Source organism: Jaculus jaculus, chromosome 15, assembly GCF_020740685.1.
Source record: "Jaculus jaculus isolate mJacJac1 chromosome 15, mJacJac1.mat.Y.cur, whole genome shotgun sequence".
NCBI lineage: Eukaryota > Metazoa > Chordata > Mammalia > Rodentia > Dipodidae > Jaculus > Jaculus jaculus.
In genome coordinates, this window is record NC_059116.1 from 6,824,634 (window position 1) to 6,844,206 (window position 19,573).

A 19,573-nucleotide genomic window follows, 5' to 3' on the forward strand; every position below is an offset into this window, starting at 1 on the left:
TCTTACTTCCACTAAGTTTGTACCGTTTCACAGAAGTAAATTTCCGTCCCTAACTCCTCTGGCCTCCTTTTCCTGCCTTTACTTCCACTCTTGTCTGTATTTCCTACCAGCTTCTGGCAGCTTCACAGGCCAGGCGCCTCATGCGAACAAAACTGGGGGACTGCTCTGCTATTGTACTTTTTATTATATTCTTTTTTTTTTTAATTTTTATTTATTTATTTATTTGAGAGCGACAGACACAGAGAGAAAGACAGATAGAGGGAGAGAGAGAATGGGTGCACCAGGGCTTCCAGCCTCTGCAAACAAACTCCAGATGCGTGCGCCCCCTTGTGCATCTGGCTAACGTGGGACCTGGGGAACCGAGCCTCGAACTGGGGTCCTTAGGCTTCACAGGCAAGCGCTTAACCGCTAGGCCATCTCTCCAGCCCACTTTTTATTATATTCTTAACTTTTCAGTTTCTAATTGGAAAATGGGCACAGCCAGGGCACCCAGCCACTGCAAACAAACCCCAAATGCACGCACTACCTTGTGCATCTGGCTTACATGGGTCCTGAAGACTCAAACCTGGGTCCTTTGGCTTTGCACACAAGTTCCTTAACAGCTAAACCATCTCTCCAGCCCACTTTTTAATACTTTATATGTTACTTATTTGCGCATGTGTGAATGCACACCACAGGGTATCCTGTCACACAAATGAAGGCCAGATGCTTATACCGTGTTTTGTTTGTGCGTAGCTAGGGAATCCAACTCAGACCAGCACACTTAGCAAGGAAGCCATCTCCCAAGCCTCTTAATGTTTTTTAATATTTTTATTTACTTATTTGCAAGCAGACAGAGAGAGAGAGAGAATGAGAACAGGCATATTAGGTCCTCTAACCACTACAAATAAACTCCAGATGAAAGTACTACTTTGTGCATCTTGTTTACATGGGTTCTGGAGAACCGAACTCAGGTCATAGGTTTTGAGGCAAGTACCTTAACTGATGAACCATCTCTCCACCCCAACTTAACATTTTTATCTTCAATCATACATAATACTTGTCCAAATTTACAGGGCACAAAGGGATGTTTCAATACATGTTTACATTGTGTAATGGTCATATCAGAATTATTAACATGTCCATCACCTCAAACAATATTCAATTTTGTTATTATTTAGGCTTGCCTGACTAAAAGAAAATACTTCTATTTTCCTTTTTTTTAATATGTTTTCACTTGTTTTCATTTATTTGAGAGTGACAGACAGAGAGAAAAAGAGAGAAGGGGCACACCAGGGCCTCTAGGAACTGCAAATGAGCTCCAGACGAGTGTGCCCCCTTGTACATCTGGCTTACATGGGTTCTGGGGAATCGAGCCTCGAACTGGGGTCCTTAGGCTTCACAGGCAAGTGCTTAACCGCTAAGCCATCTCTTCAGCCCATTTTTTTTTTCATTTTTCCCAGTGCTAGGGATGGGACCCGGGTCTTCCCCATGCCAGGCACACACGCCAACAGTGAGCTGCACATCCCAGCTCCTAAATCAAACAGTAGTTTGTGATAATGGAAACTTGACAGGGAAGTCTATTTTAAAAAAGAAGAAGAAGAATATGTGAGCAGGGGTGGTGGGATATTCTTGAATCCCAGTACTTAGGAGGCTGAGATAGGAGAGTTGCCATGAGTTCAAGGCCAGCCTGGCCTACAGAATGAGTTCCAAGTCAGCCTGGACTAGAGTGAAATCCTGCCTCAAAAAAATGGAAAATTATACAAATAAGGAATCTATGAGTTTTAAGTAACTTTAAAAAAAGAAAGAAAACTATGTGAGCTTTGCTGATGCCAAGAAGGGAGGCAGACAATTCAACTTAAGCAGGGTTTAGGTGCCCCTCTCTTCCCCAGGGTTCCCACATAGCAATGACAAAGGCTTCCCCAGCCTGTTTCCTATTGAAAGCATTCAAATTGTGTTTCTTTGTATGGAACCTCAGTGGCTCTGGAAAGAACAATTGGCTATAATTGTAGAAACAACTGTTAGTCCAGGGTCATACTACATCAAACTACAGAAAGTCAAATTAAAAAAATCACCCCCTTGAAGCTGGAGAGATTGCTTATTGGTAAGAAACTTGCCTGCAAAGCCTAATGGCCCATGTTCCTTTGCAGTGGCTGGAGCCTGGAATACCCATTCTCTCTGTCTCTTTCTCTCTCTCTCTCGTCTTATATATAAATAAATAAAATTGTTAAAAATATATTTTAAAATCATCCCGTTATATTCAACTTGTTAAAATCAACATTTAGAATGTAGATGAAAGCAGTCCACTTTAAAATACAAACCATATATTCTCTTGCTGAATTAAGAGCACCTGAAATATTAAAAGCAGGACAGCGCAGCTCTTGGAAAGCCCCAGGGGAATTAATGCATCTCCTTCCCTTGTCTCAGTGCCTGCTGTGCACGGAGCAGCTGTGGATCCACCACTGCGGCACCGAGTTTTGTCCCTGTGGCTAAGACCTTGTCTTTGCCCACAGACATTCCCAGACTAAAGGTGGAAGCTCTGAATCCTTCAGTAACATTATATCAACTCCCATAAAAGAGCTGGAGGGAAGCCTAATGAAAAATCTGGGGTTGGAGAGATGGCACAGTGGTTAAGGCACTTGCCTACAAAGCCGAAGGACCTAGGTTTAATTCCCCAGGACCCACATAAAGCCAGATGCACAGGGTGGCACATGCGTCTGGAGTTCATTTGCAGTGGCTGGAGGCCCTGGCATACCCATTCTCTCTCTCCCCCCACCCCTCCCTTTCTTTCCTTCTCTTTTTTCTCTGCTTACAAATAAATTAATTAACAAAATATTTTTTAAAAGATCTGAACTACAGGTAAGAATCAGGCACATGAACAGGCAGGCTATTTCAGGCTAGGAAAGAACAAAATAGGATGTTAACAATTATCTCATTATTTCTCCATCCTACCCACAACACTGGTTGGAGGATTTTACCTAACACAAGAGTCACACTTACAGTCATTTTCTCTAAGAATTTTATAGATTTAACTCTTTTATTTTGGTCTTTGACACAGATGACTGCTTATCTAGCATGCACCAGGCCTAGGGTCAATGCCTACCACCAGCCAAAACAAATTAAGGGCTAGGGAAATGGTACAGAGTGCTTGCCCAGTATGGGTGAGGTCCTAGGCAGTACTCAGATCTCAGAGATATAATAAATAGAATTCTCAGAAAATATACATTCTGGGCAATCTTTTCTGGGCTAAGCCAGGACAGAAGATCCCACAGGGAAGGGAGAAATAAACTGAATCAGGAATAGGTGGTCATATAGTGAAAACTGTGGTCAGCTCCAATTTATCAGTGGAGGCTTTACAATGGGCCATGGAAAAAAGACCAGTAAGATTAATTGTAGGAGAATGAGCCCTTCCAGGCATGGTAGGGTACGTCTTTAATCCCAGTACTTGGGAGGCTGAGATAAGAGGTTTGCCATGAGTTCGAGACCAGAGTTGATAAGGTGCTGTGATGATCAGGAAGATGAGATGTAAAGTTCTAGAGGTCACAACAGAGTAGAGTCACACAATATATTGCCATGGAATCACAAGTCAAGGTGGAGTCTTGATAGGAACATGGTATCTCTGAGAGAAAGAGATCAAATACAACACGTTTTATTTAGGCCACCACCCATTGCAGGTTCTAGGAATATACTTAAATTATTGAGACATGAAAGAGTCACAAGAACAGCTGGGAATGCAGAGTTAATATTGCAGAGAAAAAGGCATCCCTGGATATTCAGAGGTCGCTGACACTCACAGGGAGGTGAGCCACGGATTCAAGGGGTTGTCATGACAGAACTTTGAGGAGGAGAGCAGATCCTTACCAGGGAATAGACAATGGAGGTAGAAACCCCCACTGTGTACAGTAATATTGTGGAATGGTGGCTGCTTCTTTGTACATTGTCTTTGCAAGATTCTCCCTCACTTTGCCTTATACAAGGTCACTTACCCTCCGTGTGTCCAACATCCTAAAGACCCCAATGCCTCAGGGTCCTCCTACCCACCCTGTGGCTGTTTCATTCTCCCCCCCTTCCACAATGTCCCCGAGCTCTGAGGGGCATGTTATAAGCCTCCCTTCGTGTTGAGCTCTGGCTTTCTGCTTCGATGGGTTCGGAGTCTTCTCGGTGTCTACCACCATCTTCCTGGAGGCAAAGTCATGACCCCACAGTGAATACCTGTGACCCCACTGAGGAGGGACATCAGTGCAACAGGCGTGGGGGAAAGGGAACATAAGAGTGTATATAACCTAATGGGAATATGTCCATTATGCAATACATTCACACAATAAAATTCTGTATTTAAAAAAAAAGATGTCGGGCTGGAGAGATGACTTAGTGGTTAAGTGCTTGCCTGTGAAGCCTAAGGACCCCGGTTCGAGGCTCGGTTCCCCACGTCCCACGTTAGCCAGATGCACAAGGGGGCGCACGTGTCTGGAGTTCGTTAGCAGAAGCTGGAAGCCCTGGCGTGCCCATTCTCTCTCTCTCCCTCTATCTGTCTTTCTCTCTGTGTCTGTCGCTCTTAAATAAATAAATAAATAAGTAAATAAATAAATAAATAAAAATATGTCAACTGCTAAATAACCTTCCTTTAAATTTATAGAACCCAAAACACAGTGACATTCAAATGAAATCAGAATGTGACACTTCTCCTCTCTTTCTTTCTTTCTTCTTTTCTTTCTTTCAAGAAAGAAAGAATCAGACAGAGATAGACAGAACGAAAGACAGAGAATGGGCCAGGGACTCTAGCCACTGCAAACAAACTCCAGACACATGTAGCACTTTAAGCAACTGGCTTAGTTAGGTACTGGGAAAGTAAACCTGGGTCCTTAAGTTGCATAGGCAAGTACCTTAACCACTAAGCCATCTCTTCAGCCTTTGTTCTTTAAATCCATATAAATGGCTGTGAGGTTCCATTTGCAAAAAGTAATACATTTGCCTAAGGAACTGCGACATGTAGTCCCATGAGGTGAAGGTTACAAGGAAACAGGAGAAAGACAGACCCTGGAGGAGAAAGACCATGCTTAGCAGGTAGCTGCCTGCCCACTGTCTCAGCGCATCTCCATTCCTTCTCTGTAAGAAGAATCATGTCATCTATCTGAGGTACCTAAGATGGAACTTTGAAGACAGCACACTCCTCCATCATCTCAGGATGCCTATGCTGAACACAGCCCATCTCCTTTCCACCAACTCTTGCCTCTGGACTATGGGCTTTTGAGTGGTGAGCAGCCGGCCTCGGTGCCAATCACAGTCTTCTCACTTTGTACCCATGAAAATGAAGCTATTTTTTAAGCAAAAAAAAAAAAAAAAAAAAACTTTCATACTCCACAAGGTTGATGGTGAGACCTGTTGGTGAATCATGCTCTAACCTACCCTGAATGCTGAACCCCCTGGCAGAGATCAGACAATAATGTCATAGACGAGATATGATGATGGTCAGAAAAACAGAGATCATAGAGAAATATGGAAATGACAGATTATCAACATTTGATGAATGCAGAGAGAACTTTCCTTAACAATGTCACCAAAGAGGCCTGGAGAGATAGCTTACTGGCTAAGGTGCTTGCCTATGAAGCCTTAGGACCCAGGTTCAATTCCCCAGTACCAACATAAGCCAGATGCACAAGGTGGCACATGCATCTGGAGTTTGTTTGCAGTGGATACAGGCCCTGGTGCACCCATTCTCTCCCTCCCCTTACCTTTCTCTCTGTCTTGAATAAATAAAATAAATAAATAACAAACAAAACAATAACACCTTAGAAAAAGTAGCCTCAATGTAAATTCAAGATTTCATGACACCCACAACAAAACCATGACGACCACTGTACTAATTAATTTCCCTTTGACCCATGTCTGTGAGATCTTACCCCAGCTCTTTCACTAACTAGCCATGACTACAGCAGCTGGGTTAATCACTGAGCTGCTCGGAGCTCCTTCCTCACTAGTCCAGCAGGGACGGTGCAGTTGGGGCTGAAGGTCAAGTGAGTTCACCTCCGGGCTCACAACAGGAGTGTGTGATCTGCCCAGGCAACATGCCCAGAGGAACTTCCCAATTATCACAAGGGCTGCCATTTTGAACAGCATGCCAGCGAGAAAGCAAACACCCCTGGCCCTGCTCCAAGACCAGCCGCGCCATCATTTTTCAATAAGACCAACATGCAATTTTATTCATGAATTTATGCTCAGAGTAATGCTCACTTAATTTCTGTTAAGCTCCCTTAAAATTAGATTACAATACTCAATTTCCAACTCTATCCAAGTAAATTCTAGGCCCTATAATGCAGTCTGAACACAGACGCAGGGTGGGGAAAAAAGAAGAAAAAAAAAAAAAGATTCTTCTTCTTGATGCTCTGGCCCTGCAAGGCATTGTAACAGCAGCGTCTCTGATTTATGCACTGTTTTGTTCTCCACGAAGCCAGCCGGGAGAGCATTCCAGTGGATTTTCCAGAGCATAATTAGTAATAATGATGATTAGTTAGGTAAAGAGAAGAAAATTTATGGGGCTATAGCCTGAAGCTAATGATGAATCCTTCGTCTCTCCTTTCATCATGAAGTCAAAAGACGTGAGTCAAGTACAGAGGACGGAGGATGGGAACAAGGTCCAGGCAGGCTACAGAGAAACCTGGAGATCTCTGTCAGGTGTGTGGGACAAATGCGCACACTGGTGACTCCCACAGGAGCCTGTTTGCCATTGCTTTTCTCGACCGCCAGATGTGATACTCCAATAAAATCTTCATTCACCTTTAAGAGGAGAGAGGACTTTGGTAGGATCTTGTAAACGCATATGGGCTGAAATATATTGGAAAGATTTTTAAATGTCACAGCAGTTTATTTTTTTTAAGTACCTGAAGTCAAGATCAAAGAAAAAATCAGATCATGCAAAGGAATGGTGGCTACGGGAAAGCATCCCTCCCCCTCACCAAACTATGTATCCATATTGACTACCTGTATAATGTCATTTATACAATGCACAGGTAAACTAAAATGTGTGTGTTACTATTGGTTTGGGGATCAAGGATATTTAGGGATGTGGACCTACTTTACAATATTAACATATTTTTACAAAATAAACTCTCTGGCTTGAACTACATAACTTTATGCATCTCTATAAAGTGTTGAGTATGGTAAAGTGCTCCCATAAATGCAGTGAATGGTAAAACTATCGTCTGCAGCACTGAAATTTAATAGCCCCAGGTGCTTCTCCGACGTCCGGGCCTATGAGCCTAAGGCTGAAAGGAAGGTGACGGTACCAGCGGCCCATCCAGGTTGGTTCTCTTGTTCCCCGCCATGGGATTGACGCTGAGGCCCGTGTGGAATGGCGGCAGGGCGTGATACTGCTTAAGTTGGGGCGGGGGGCCCTGACGGTTCAGTGGGACCATCTACCCGAGGACCTAAACTCAATGGCCACGCAGAGAGAGCCCCATCTATCAGAGACTAAGCTCCGCACCACACGGCTCTGCGTGTTCTGCTGACAGAGCCTGTCTCTGTGATAAAGATGAGGGGAAAGACATATTTGAAATGAGATTAAACAAAATACTTCTGAATCCGGGTTGGAGTACTGGTTCAGCGGATAAGGACACTTGTCAAAGCACCAGCCAGAGGGCCTGAACTGCCGTGAGTTCAACTGCCCAGCACCCACCTAAACAGCTGGGCACGGCCATGCATGCCTGTCGCCCCAGTCCTGTGGCAGGGAGCAAAGATCGTCAAAGAATCACCAGGGCTCACGAAAACAGCAGCTTCTGTCTCAAGGGACTACGTGGACGAGCGATGGAGGAGAGCCAGCGTTCTCTCCGGGCCTCCGCACACAGGGCGCACATGCGCTGACACCCATCCGGACTCCACCCTACCCGGCCTACACACACGTATGCAAAAACAATAATGATCATGCCAATTCTGTTGCTCCCAGCACTTTTTAGCTGGCAAAACCACTTGGTCTAGATTGTAGCCAACACTCCAGCTAGTGACAGTAAAGAACTGACCTAGGAGCAGGTCTGTCACCGACTTCGAGCTCTCTGGCAGCAATCCTTCTGGGGCACAATTCCTGCAGCACGTACAGTCTACTTGGTGCAACTCCAGCCACTGTTTTACTAGAGCAAAACAACAGGCACCTGACCACTGATAGAAAGCTGACTGGAAAATCCCACCGGCCTCAGCTCTAATCTTTGTATGATACCCCCGTTGAGCTTAGAAGCCAAGAATCTGGACAGCGTGACTGTCCTGTAACTGTCTTGGGTGAGGTAGAAAAGTGGAGCAGGAGTCATCGACATTGCTGGTGGCTCCTTGGACCAGATGGCAGAGGCAGGCAAGATCGGGCAGCGAATTTCAGTAACTGAACAGGAAGGAAGTAACAGGTCATCTACAATGCTGAGGTCACCCCAGGGGCTCAGCGTACAGCCATGGGCCTGCCACACCCCGACTACCATACCTGTCTGTACGTGCCATGGTAACCGAGGGCACGCTCGCCAGAAAAGGTATTTCTGCAGCCCCAGGTGCATTTCATGTAAGTTAGCCAACGATGAATGCGTTTGGCCCCTCTGCTGATTGGTTTTACACACTGGTAAGGTATTCTGGAATCAGATACTTTTATTAATTAAGACCACATTTCAACATCACAATGAGTGATGCTAACCATTGGTGGTGTTTGAATATCTACCCAACAATCAATATCATTAGGACAGAAGAATTTTAGATCTAATTCTACTCTTTAAAAAAGCATTTTTATTTATTTTACAGCTAGCATGAGAGTATGGGCATGCCAGGGCCTCTTGCCACTGCAAACAAACTCCAGATGCATGTGCCACTTTGTGAAACTGGTTTTATGTGAGTACTGATTTTTTTTAAGAGAGAGAGAGAGATTTGGAGTGCTAGGGCCTCAGACCCTGCAACAGAACTCCAGGCATGTGTGCCATCTAGTGGACATGTGCAACCTTGAGCTTTCCTCCCCTTTGTGAGTCTGGCTTACATGGGATCTGGAGAGCAGAACATGGGTCCTTAGGCTTCATAGGCAAGCACCTTAACCACTAAGTCACCTCTCCAGCCCACAGCAGACTTTTAAAGCAAGCACCTTTAATTGCTGAGCCATCTCTCCCTCCATAATTCCACTATTAAATAGGCAAGTTACTTTAGGCAAACTGAGTCTGGATTAGAGGATCTCCTAAAAGTTCCGTAGGGAAAACACCGCATGAGGCGCTGCCTGGATTCCAACAGCTACGAGCCTGCCAGGCTTCTTGGGTGATGCTTTCTGATGGGTTATTCACAAGCATGTTAGTGATCTTGCAGGAATGCACATTTAGGTGACGTGAGGCGTGGCCATCTAAGCCATCAGCCTCCATTAGAACACTCTGTAGTCTGCGTCTGGGACGTCCTCACAGGCTCACACTCTGAGTGCTGGCTCGCTACACGGTAGCTCCAGTCTGGGAGGCTATGGAGCCTGTAGGAAGTACATCCTACCTCGGAGAAGTACATCACTACAGACGGGGTTCAGAAGAGTATCGTCCGGCCTCTCACCTGCTTCCTCGTCTTCGGTGACATGCGGAGCCTTCTCCATAGCATCATGAGAGCTGCCACCCCTCCCCTCCAGGGTGGACGAAAATCCCCAACTGGAACCAGAGCAAACTCTTCCTCCTTAAGTCGTTTGTGCCAGGCACTGTGGTCAGAGCGACATTGTGGGAAGTAGTGCCTGCTTTCCCCGTGCTGACTTAGTGAACGCGCGTAGCCAGAGCTAGCATGCCCACAGGAACAGCACAACTGATTTTTCAGAAACAATCAAAAATGTATATCCTGGGCTGAAGACACGGATTAGTGGCTGAGACGCGGTCGATGTGCTTGTCTACAAAGGCTAACAGACCGAGTTTGAGTCCCCGGAACCTACGGAAAGCCAGATACACACAGTGGTACAGGCGTCTGCAGTTCATTTACAGGGGCTGGAGGCACTGGTGTTCCCATTCTCTTTGTCTCTCTTTTCTCTATCTCTCTCTGCTTGCAAATAACTAAAAAATATATGTATTTTTGTAGGCTGGAGAGATGGCTTACCGGTTAAGACATTTGCCTGCGAAGCCTAAGGACTCCTGTTCGAATCTCTAAGCCGTACGTGAACCAGATGCACAGTGACACAGCACTCAATGCTGCACATGTGCACTAGGGGGCGCACACGTCTGGAGCGCGTTCGCAGTGGCGGAAGGCCCTGGAGCACCTTTTCTCTCTCGCTCTCTCTCTCTCTCAAAATAAGTAATTTCTTTTTCTTAAAAATGTGTATCTTATCACATTGTCTCTGATCCTTGTCACCCCAGCTGTGATCCAGGTAATCCCTACTCTCACACAGGATCCCAAGATGACGTCTGACGTGCACCAGTACCTCTGCTACGTGTGTGTGTGTGTGCGCGCGCGCGTGCCCCTGTGTGTGCGTGCATGTGTGCGTGAGTGTGTTGTGTCTGGCCATCCCATGCCCATACCACAGTGCACGTAGAGGTCAGAGGACAACCTCCAGGTTTTGGTCCTTGCTGTCGGCCTTGTCTGCAACAGGATGCTTCTCATTTGCCCTGGCAAACACCAGACCAGCTGACCCACAGGCTTCACGTCACATTCTCCTGGCTCCACCCCTACTGACACAGTCCCTTTGGGATTATAGGAGCATGGGCTATTTCTGTCTGGCTCTATGTGGATTTGGGGGATCTGAACTCTGCGCAGCTGCTTTTAACCACGGGGCCACCCCCATGACCTTTCATCCTGCTGTAGCTTGTCTTGTTCCAATTCCCAGTGACGAACAAGAAAAACTGTCAGATACCAATAGCGAATACAACCCTGGCTTATACATCACTTTGGTTATTTCAGAAGAACCAGTCTCAACAAATACTGTCATTGTGAAAAATTTAAGAAAGTTGCGTGCTGTTACAAAATAGAGTGTTTTGAAAGTCATGACATTTTCTCATGTAGCTGAATCCTGCAAAAATAAGAAATGAGGCTGGTAGAATGAACTTCCTGAGGGGCCCTAAAACTGCCTGTGTTTGAGTGTCCAGATCAAACACTGCTGGGTGTGGCCAAATGAACCTACAATTCCCATCCTACAGAGGGGAGCAGAAACCAGGGACTCACCCCGGGACTTGAAAAAGTCAGCAAGCTCTGGTGTCAAGAAGAATCTCGGCTCAAAATAAGAACAGGCAAGGAGCCACAGAGCAGCCCACCCAACCTCCTGCCCCAGCTGCCACAAGCATGCTCATGGTGTATGGGGGCACATGCATGTGCATATAACACACACACACACACACACACACACGGAAACCATTTAGAAATGTATAGACCTTGAAGCAAATTAATTTGTTTAGACTATTCTTGAAAAAAAAGAAAGAAAAGGAAGGACAGAAGAAAGGAAAGAAGGAAGAAAGGAAAAAAGAAAGGAAAGAAGAAAGGAAATCCATTATATGCAAGCAATAGCTATAAAAGACCATCAGGAGGAGGAGTGATTAAAAACAGATAAACAGAACATGTGAAATAACCAACTACATGGACTGCCAAAATTCTGAGCAGAACTGAAGTAACAGATGGTTCTGGTGCATTGGGAAAACCAACAAGATGGGGGGGGGGGGGTGGTGGAAGAACACAGCAATCCAAACCTTACCAATTGTTGAGGTGTGTGGATGTCTACCAGGAACTTACCATGTGCCAAGCCTCTGTCAGAGCACTGGGGCCACCATGGTAAAGAAGTCCCTGTGCTCGCAGGGTCTGGACATAGCCTACCTGCTGGGGCTAGAACCAGCATCAGATCCAGTCTCAAGCAAGATGGCTGCAAGCAACAACTCCTCCCCAGCAGCCCTTCCTGCTTCCTCCTCAGCTCAGCTCCCTTCCTGAGTCAGCCTCTGGAGCCCACCAGCCAATCAGGTCCCTCCCTTATACACCTGGGTCTGGTGAGGAGGCTCATCCTAATTGGATGTTTGATTCATGCAAATGAGCCTGAGACATGTATGTAAGCCTGTTAGCTCTCTTGGTTCATTGGCTCTCTTGGTTCTTGGCCTCTTACCAGTCTCTTAGCTCACCATGTTCCCATGTGAGGGAGATCTTCAGGCTGGCTGGGAAGGGGGAGAATTTTTTTTTTTTTTAACCTGTGTCTTCCCACTTTGCTTTGGGCACTTTCCTACTTGCTTCCCAAGTGTGTGGACACCTTCTGCAGACTTTCTCTATGTGAGGGAGATTTTCCCAGTCTCCCTCTACCTTTCCAGCCAGATTAGAAAGATGGGGTTCTCTTGGTTTGGGCTTTCCTGCTCTGCTTTCCCCTCCTAATTCTCCCTAAAATAATTCTCATGATTTATAATTTACCCTTCTCTGAGTCTTCCATTTTCATTTCTTTAGTAACTTGGACAAGGATCCAAAGTTGGGGTTCAATGGACTCAGATAGAAGTCTCCAGCATCTTTATGTTGATGTAATCCCTCCTAGGACTCCAATTTATGTATCATCTGACATGCAGCTCACCACATAAGAGGTTGGCAGAACCACTAACAAATGATCACTACCTGTGGTGGTTGGAATCAGATGTCCCCCATAAACTCATGTGTTTTCAATGCTTGGTTCCCTATCTGGTGGAAATTTGAGGGGGGAGCCTTGCTAAAGGAGGGGTATCACTGAGGATGGACCTTGAGGATGTTTTTAACCCCCAGCCTGCTAATGCTAGCTCAACTCACTCTCTTGCTGCTTTCTGCCAGCTGCTGTGAGAAGAAGTGATGTCCAGCCTCTGTTCCATCGTCTTTCACTGCCAGCCATCATGAAGCTTCTCCTTGAGGCTTAAGCCAAAATGTCTCATCTGCTGATTTTGGTCCGGTGTTTTGTCTCAGCAAAGGGAAATTAAATAACAACGCTGTCTGTTGAAGCCACACAGGAATTGAATCTTGTGGTTTGAATGGGAAACATCTCCCATAGGTTTATGTTAGGACAACCCAACAGAGGGTGGTGTTTGGGAAGGTTGTGGTACCTTTAGGAGATAAAGCCTTAATGGAGGAAATGAGTCAGTGGGGGTGTGGCAGCGCAGCCCAACTTCCTGTTGGCTCTTTGCTTCCTGACTGCAACCTGAGTATTCTGCGTGTGCTGTCTTTTCCACCGTGACGGAAAATACATCCACAAAACTGTAAAGCTAAAATAAACCATTTCCTTCCTCAACTTGGCTTCTGGTCAGGTATTTTGTCCCAGCAATGAGAAGTAACTAATATACATCTCAAGGAACCTGCATGCTGGTGGCGGTTTTTGTTCCATCCCAGGGATACTGTGGAGAGGCAGATAATTTGGAGGGAAGGACACTGCGATTTCTTGTTTGGTGAAGGATCTCCCAAGGGAACAAGGCAGGCTTTGAGCTCACAGCCCACATGAGATCCATGAGTTTAATGCAGATGAAGGCAGGGTTTGAAGACACTTCAAAGTCAGGTATGCAGACACTGCTGTGGGCTAAGGACTTGAGGATTTGATAGCCAGGATCTATACATTAAGTAGAAGTTGGGGGGAAGGTTCCACAAACAAGCTCAGACTCACGGAGAGCAATGGCCTCTATGTGTTTGGAACACTGCCAAGCTACCAAGAACCTCCGAAGCACCCAAACTTTTATAAAGCCAACCACATGTGTGCTAAATTTTGTTGTTGTTGACACAGGCTCTCACAATATAGCCTGGGCTGATCACAACCTTGTATCCTGCCTCAGCCTCCTGAGCTCTGAGATTGCTGGAAGTACACCACCATGCCCAGCAACTCCTATGTTGTTGTTGTTTTTTAACCCAGCCACAAAGTCCAGATAAAAGCTGAAGCCCTAAGTCAAGTGATTCCTTTCAGTGATTTGTATGTACGTGTCTCGTGTGTGTGTGTGTGTGTGTGTGTGTGTGTGTGTAATTGTGTAAATATGCACGTAGGTACATGTATGTGCATGTGCAGGTCAGAAGTCAAAGTCAGGTGTCTCTTACTATTGTTCTCTATCTTACTGAGACAGGCTTTCCAACTGAACCTAGAGACCACTGATTCTATCCATCTGGTTCTTGGGTGGTCTCTGCCTCCAAGCACTGGAATTACAGGTGCCCACCACCACACCTGGCATTTATAAGTATGCTGGGAATAGAACTTCAGCCCGTTTATGCTTACCCACTGAGCTCACTCTCTCGCTCGCTCGCTCTGCCCCTTTAGTGTTTTCTTATCCCATTGGAGAAACAGTGGGTAGGCCACAGTGCCCTACACTATAAAGCTATTAAGGATATGCACTACATCTTCAGTCTATGATGGCTGCATTAGGACTTGGCCTGATGAGCAGCACTGGTAACAATGGGGCTCGAACGTGGGGTAGCTGTGGACATTAGTCAAGAGGCGGAGGCTGCAGCCTACAACACCCACGCCGAACCTCAAATCGAGTATAAAGACACTTTATGCGGAAGATATCTGAGGTTCAACAGATGCGAATGAAGCGTGTGGGAGCATCCCTTGTCTGACTAAAAGATGAAACTTCTGAGAAGTCAGACTGCCATAAATTCTTGCTTTAGGGCAGGTCTAATTTCCAGGACAGAGACTGGGAATGGACATTCCATAAATCCCTCTGGCCGAGTCTCATGACCAGAAAGAAGATAATCTCGTCACACATGATCCCGTTTCATCTCCCATTTGTCCTTCAGGAACTCACTTGGTTTTCCTCATGAAGACACCTAATGGGTCTTCCCACTGGTTTCCCCCCTCCCCTACTAATCTGCCTCTATAACCCCTGCCTCCTGCCCCTCCCTTTGAGTTACTCACTCGTTACTGGGCATGAGTTGCGTGTCTAAACACAAATCTTCCCCCATAATCTTTTTTTATTTTTGGTCAGTTTAGTTCACAGGCCGCAGATGCTGAACCCAAGACAGTATAAAACGTTATTTCCTCTCCAACAGTTCCAATAAAATTGACTTTATAAAAACAAGTCCTTAACCAGGTGTGGTGGCCCACGCCCTTAACCTCAGTACTAGGGAGGCAGAGGTGGGAGGATTACTGGGAATGTGAGGCCAGCCTGAGACTACAGAGTGAATTCCAGGTTATCCTGGGCTAGAGAGAAAGCATACCTCACACACACACACACACACTCACGCACACACACACATACATACACACGCACGCACACGCGCACACACACACACACACAAGACCCTTGTGTACTAACTCCAGGTCAACAGCTCTTCCTTATTTGTCCTCTCCTCATTAACTGTAACTCTGTAACTCTGGGGGTACTCATCCCCAAACCAGCTTGTTCTAATACCAGATAGTTTGGGGGCAAGCTATAGGATAAAAAAAAAAAAAAATCTTCATAATTACTTTGTGCTGCACTTCAGAGATAAGAATGCTCACACCATATTTCAACTTTACTGATGCCACATTTCTAATTGACTCCACACAGCCAGGAAAAGAACAAGGCGCATGAGCGGCGACTGGCGTTGGCCTGACCCGCTGCAGGAGTCAGAGACCAGCAGTCATATGCATGCAGGCAGAAAAGAAAGAAGTCACATAGAGCTGGCTCTAGCGATCATGGTGGCCCGGGAGCCTGGATGGGCAACGTCCTGGGAAGGAGATAGGTGTCGTCCAGTGCCATGGGAGTAGGCGAGGCGACGGGGTGCATTAGCCTCCTACATTTGTCCTCTCTGGGCCACTGTCTTATTAAATGATTCCTGGCTACCCTGGAGGCTGGTGTGCCCACCTCATTCACTCCCACAGCTCTTGTCCTAAGAAAATATCTTCAACGACACACCTAACATCACTGATGCTTAGTGGGCGGGAGGGGCATGATGGGACTATGTAGCTCAGGCTGACCTTGAACTTACAGTGAACCAACTGCCTCAGTCTCTTGAGCACTAGGATTTCAGGTGTGCAGCCACCATGGCTGACGATACCACATACTTCAGCCTCACCGAAGTCTTTGTGTCCTTTAACTCAGGCAAGGTGGCCCTTACCCCCCCGCATTGTAAGTACCGGTAAATACCCTTCGTGATGGCTAGGGAGGTGACTCAGTGGGTAAAAGTGTTTGGAAAGTGAAGACCAATACCCTGTGCTGAAATGCGAACACCAGCAACCATAGTATATGGGTACTTGCATGCATGCACACACAAAGATTTAAAGCCTAATAAATCCCCTTAGCTGAGAACAGAGGGATAGCGCCAAACTATTAAACACAGGATTCAACATGGAAGCCATAGAAACAAGAGGAGAGGGGAGGGGAGGGGAGGGGAGGGGAGGGGAGGGGAGGGGAGGGGAGGGGAGGGGAGGGGAGGGGAGGGGAGGGGAGGGGAGGGGAGGGGAGGGGAGGGGAGGGGAGGGGAGGGGAGGGGAGGAGAGGAGAGGAGAGGAGAGGAGAGGAGAGGAGAGGAGAGGAGAGGAGAGGAGAGGAGAGGAGAGGAGAGGAGAGGAGAGGAGAGGAGAGGAGAGGAGAGGAGAGGAGAGGAGAGGAGAGGAAAGGAAAGGAAAGGAAAGGAAAGGAAAGGAAAGGAAAGGAAAGGAAAGGAAAGGAAAGGAAAGGAAAGGAAAGGAAAGGAAAGGAAAGGAAAGGAAAGGAAAGGAAAGGAAAGGAAAGGAAGAAAAAAAAACCTACCTAATGAGTGAAGACCCACCTTCTTTCACACATTCAACACACACAAATCTGCTTAAAATTCCTTTAAACTACCCAAAGAACATTCCATGCTGAAGTTGAAAAGAATAGCAAGTTTTGAACCCGGTGGGTTTTAGACACCTTTTTAAATAAGTTTATTCAAAAGCCATTTCAAAGATTCTTTTCTTTGATCGGAGTGTTTATTGCTACCATCCTTCTCCCTCCCCTCAGCATTGACAATTGACGGGACTGAAGACTCAAACCGAAGTTACAAAGAATTCCGAAAGGCATTGGCACTAAAATTAAGCACCTCGGGGCGTCAGCTGTCAGGCTGCACATGACTTTGCCTTTTTCTTACTTCCAGCTGCAGTAACTCAATGAGGGTTGATTTTCCATTTAGGCAAAGTAAAAAGGAAAGAAAAAAAAAAAAAGCACAAAACCTGGCAAGTATATATTGAACAGCGGTGAAAACAAACGCCATCCATCATTAATCTGTCTTTCCTAACCTTACAGTGAATGCCAGAGTTCTCCTCTTGCTTTCTTAAATGTATTTTCAAATCGACTTCGATATGTGGTTTAACAACAACAAAATGCACATATTTGAAGCGGACAGCTGATGACTTTTGACAAATGGACTCATTGAAGTTTCCCTGCGCCGGGAGCGTTATTAGCTTGGTCACCCATTCGGCCTCCCCTGCCTCCAGCGGCCACGGCTCTTTCTACCTTTGCATATGTGTATGGAAATCCCAGCCCAGAAACACTGGCTTAGGGGGAAGTGGTAATATTCTGAGCAAACATTGCCTGTATGTTTATTTATTTTAGGCATGGTCTTCCTGTGTACCTCAGGCTGGCCTCAAACTCAAATTCTCCCTGCTTCCACCCTGAGTATACTTTTAGATGACCTAAGGGTCATATTTTTGTAAATAAAGTCCTTGTTCAATTTCAGATTTGCTAGAGAAAATCCTAGAATAACAAATATGCTGCTCCTACCTATTAAAATATAATTATATTAGGGGGGAAGAGATGGCTTAGTGGTTAAGGCACTTGCCTGAAAAGCCTAATGACCTGGATTAGATTCCCCAGTGCCCATGTAAAGCCAGATGCACAAAGAGGCACATGCGTCTGGAGTTTGTTTGCAGTGGCCAGAGGCCCTGGCGTGTCCATTCTCTCTCTATCTGCTTGCAAATAAATTTTTAAAAATTTAAATACATAGTTATGTTAATTAATTCATCTACCACCATGCCTGGCATGTGTGAGAGCTGAGGTTCTGAACTCAGGTCTTCAGTGGCAAGCACTTTACCACTGAGCCTTCTCCCAAGCTCTGGGAAACCCGGTCTCCTCAGGCAGGGTTGTGATCACGGCGGGAGCGAGGAGAAATGCCAGGATTCCTCATCCTCCCCTCTGCTATTTAGCTTAAACACTGCTTTCTTTAAACAGATTCATCTTTACCTATCAGTGATGCTGGCCCACCCGGGACATGTGAATGTTTGCTAAACAGACATGCATGACTGACCTCCACACATTATCTCTAATAATAATACTCGGTTTCTAGGAGGCAGAAAATGAAATAGAAGGCTTTGACCATTGAGTTTGTTTTGGGGAGAGGTGGTGAGGAGGGCTCTAGGGATCAAACCCAGACCTCACAGATGCTATGCAAACAGTCAACCACTGGACTACATCTGCACACTAATTCAAATTTTTATATCAAGGCCACACATGGTCTTGTAAGGGAAAAACAAAAGAAAAGAAAATACTAAGCACTAGGGCAACATGTCTACCTTCTACTCTCACCGAGCACTCAAAGCAAAAACAAAACAACAAAAATAAACTATGGGGTACATTTTCTCTACAGACTTATTTTGTTAAAAAACATTACGTATGAATAAGTCCTATAAAAGAGCAAATGATCTTAAGACCCTGCATGATGAGCATTTCTATAATCCCAGGGAGACGAAAGCAGGACATACTCAGGTTGAGGACAACAAAAGTCACCCATTAAATGGTGAACTTTAATATCTTATCATCATCTAAGAAATAAGGGCTGGACAGATCAGTTAAAGGGAGGGGAAGGGTTAGGAGGAAGTAGGGAAGGAGAAAAAAAGGGGGAGGGTAAGGAGGTGAGGAAGAGGAGAAAGAGGGGGTAACTAATTCAAAAAGAAAAAGGAGTTTATGGAAGGAGTATGGGGAAGGACAGACAAAATAATAGGAGAAGATTATGATCAAAATATACTACGGGTATATGTATGAAAATTGTCCATAAAAATTATACTATAAAATGTACACAACTATAAACATACTAATTAACTCAAACTACTTAAACATAAAAACAACTACTTTTTATACTATAGAATATTTATCCATGTTAAGCTAGTAGATTTAAAGTAATTGCTAAGCCTTTCTTGGGGAAAGCTGCTATCTCAATTCAGTAGAACAATAAACATGCCCCACAGAGCCCTATGTACCCCTGTGAATTAATTCTATTTTCCCTACTAGGAACTCATAAGCACTTCATCTTTCATTTGCTTTGTGCGGGGGGAAATCTTAATAACCTGCTTACATAAAATAGTTCTAGGGCTGGAGAGATGGCTTAGCGGTTAAGGTGTTTGCCTGCAAAGCCAAAGGACTCCAGTTCAATTTCCAGGACTGACATAAGCCAGATGCACAAAGTGGTACATGTTTCTAGAGTTTGTTTGCAGTGGTTAGATGCCCTGGCAGGCCTATTCTCTGTCTCTCCCTCTCTCTGCCTTTCTCTCTCACTCTCAAATAAAGAAATAAAAGATTTAAAAATATTTTTAAAAAATAGTTCCAATGTTTCTTTTTAAAAAAAGATTTTAAGGGCCTGGGAAAATGGTTTAGCAGTTAAGGCATTTGCCTGTGAAGCTTAAGGACCCTGGTTCAATTCCCCAGTACCCATGTAAACCAGATGCATAAGGGGGCACATGCGTCTAGAGTTCATTTGCAGTGGCTAGAGGCCCTGGCGTTCCCATCCTCTCTTTATC

General features: G+C 45.4%; 1 protein-coding gene across 4 annotated transcripts in view; it reads right to left on the bottom strand.

Moving 5' to 3' along the window:
• The window catches only part of Rnf152 (ring finger protein 152), a 92,663-nt gene that overhangs the window by 8,496 nt on the left and 64,594 nt on the right, over window positions 1-19,573 (bottom strand). The window lies entirely within an intron of this gene.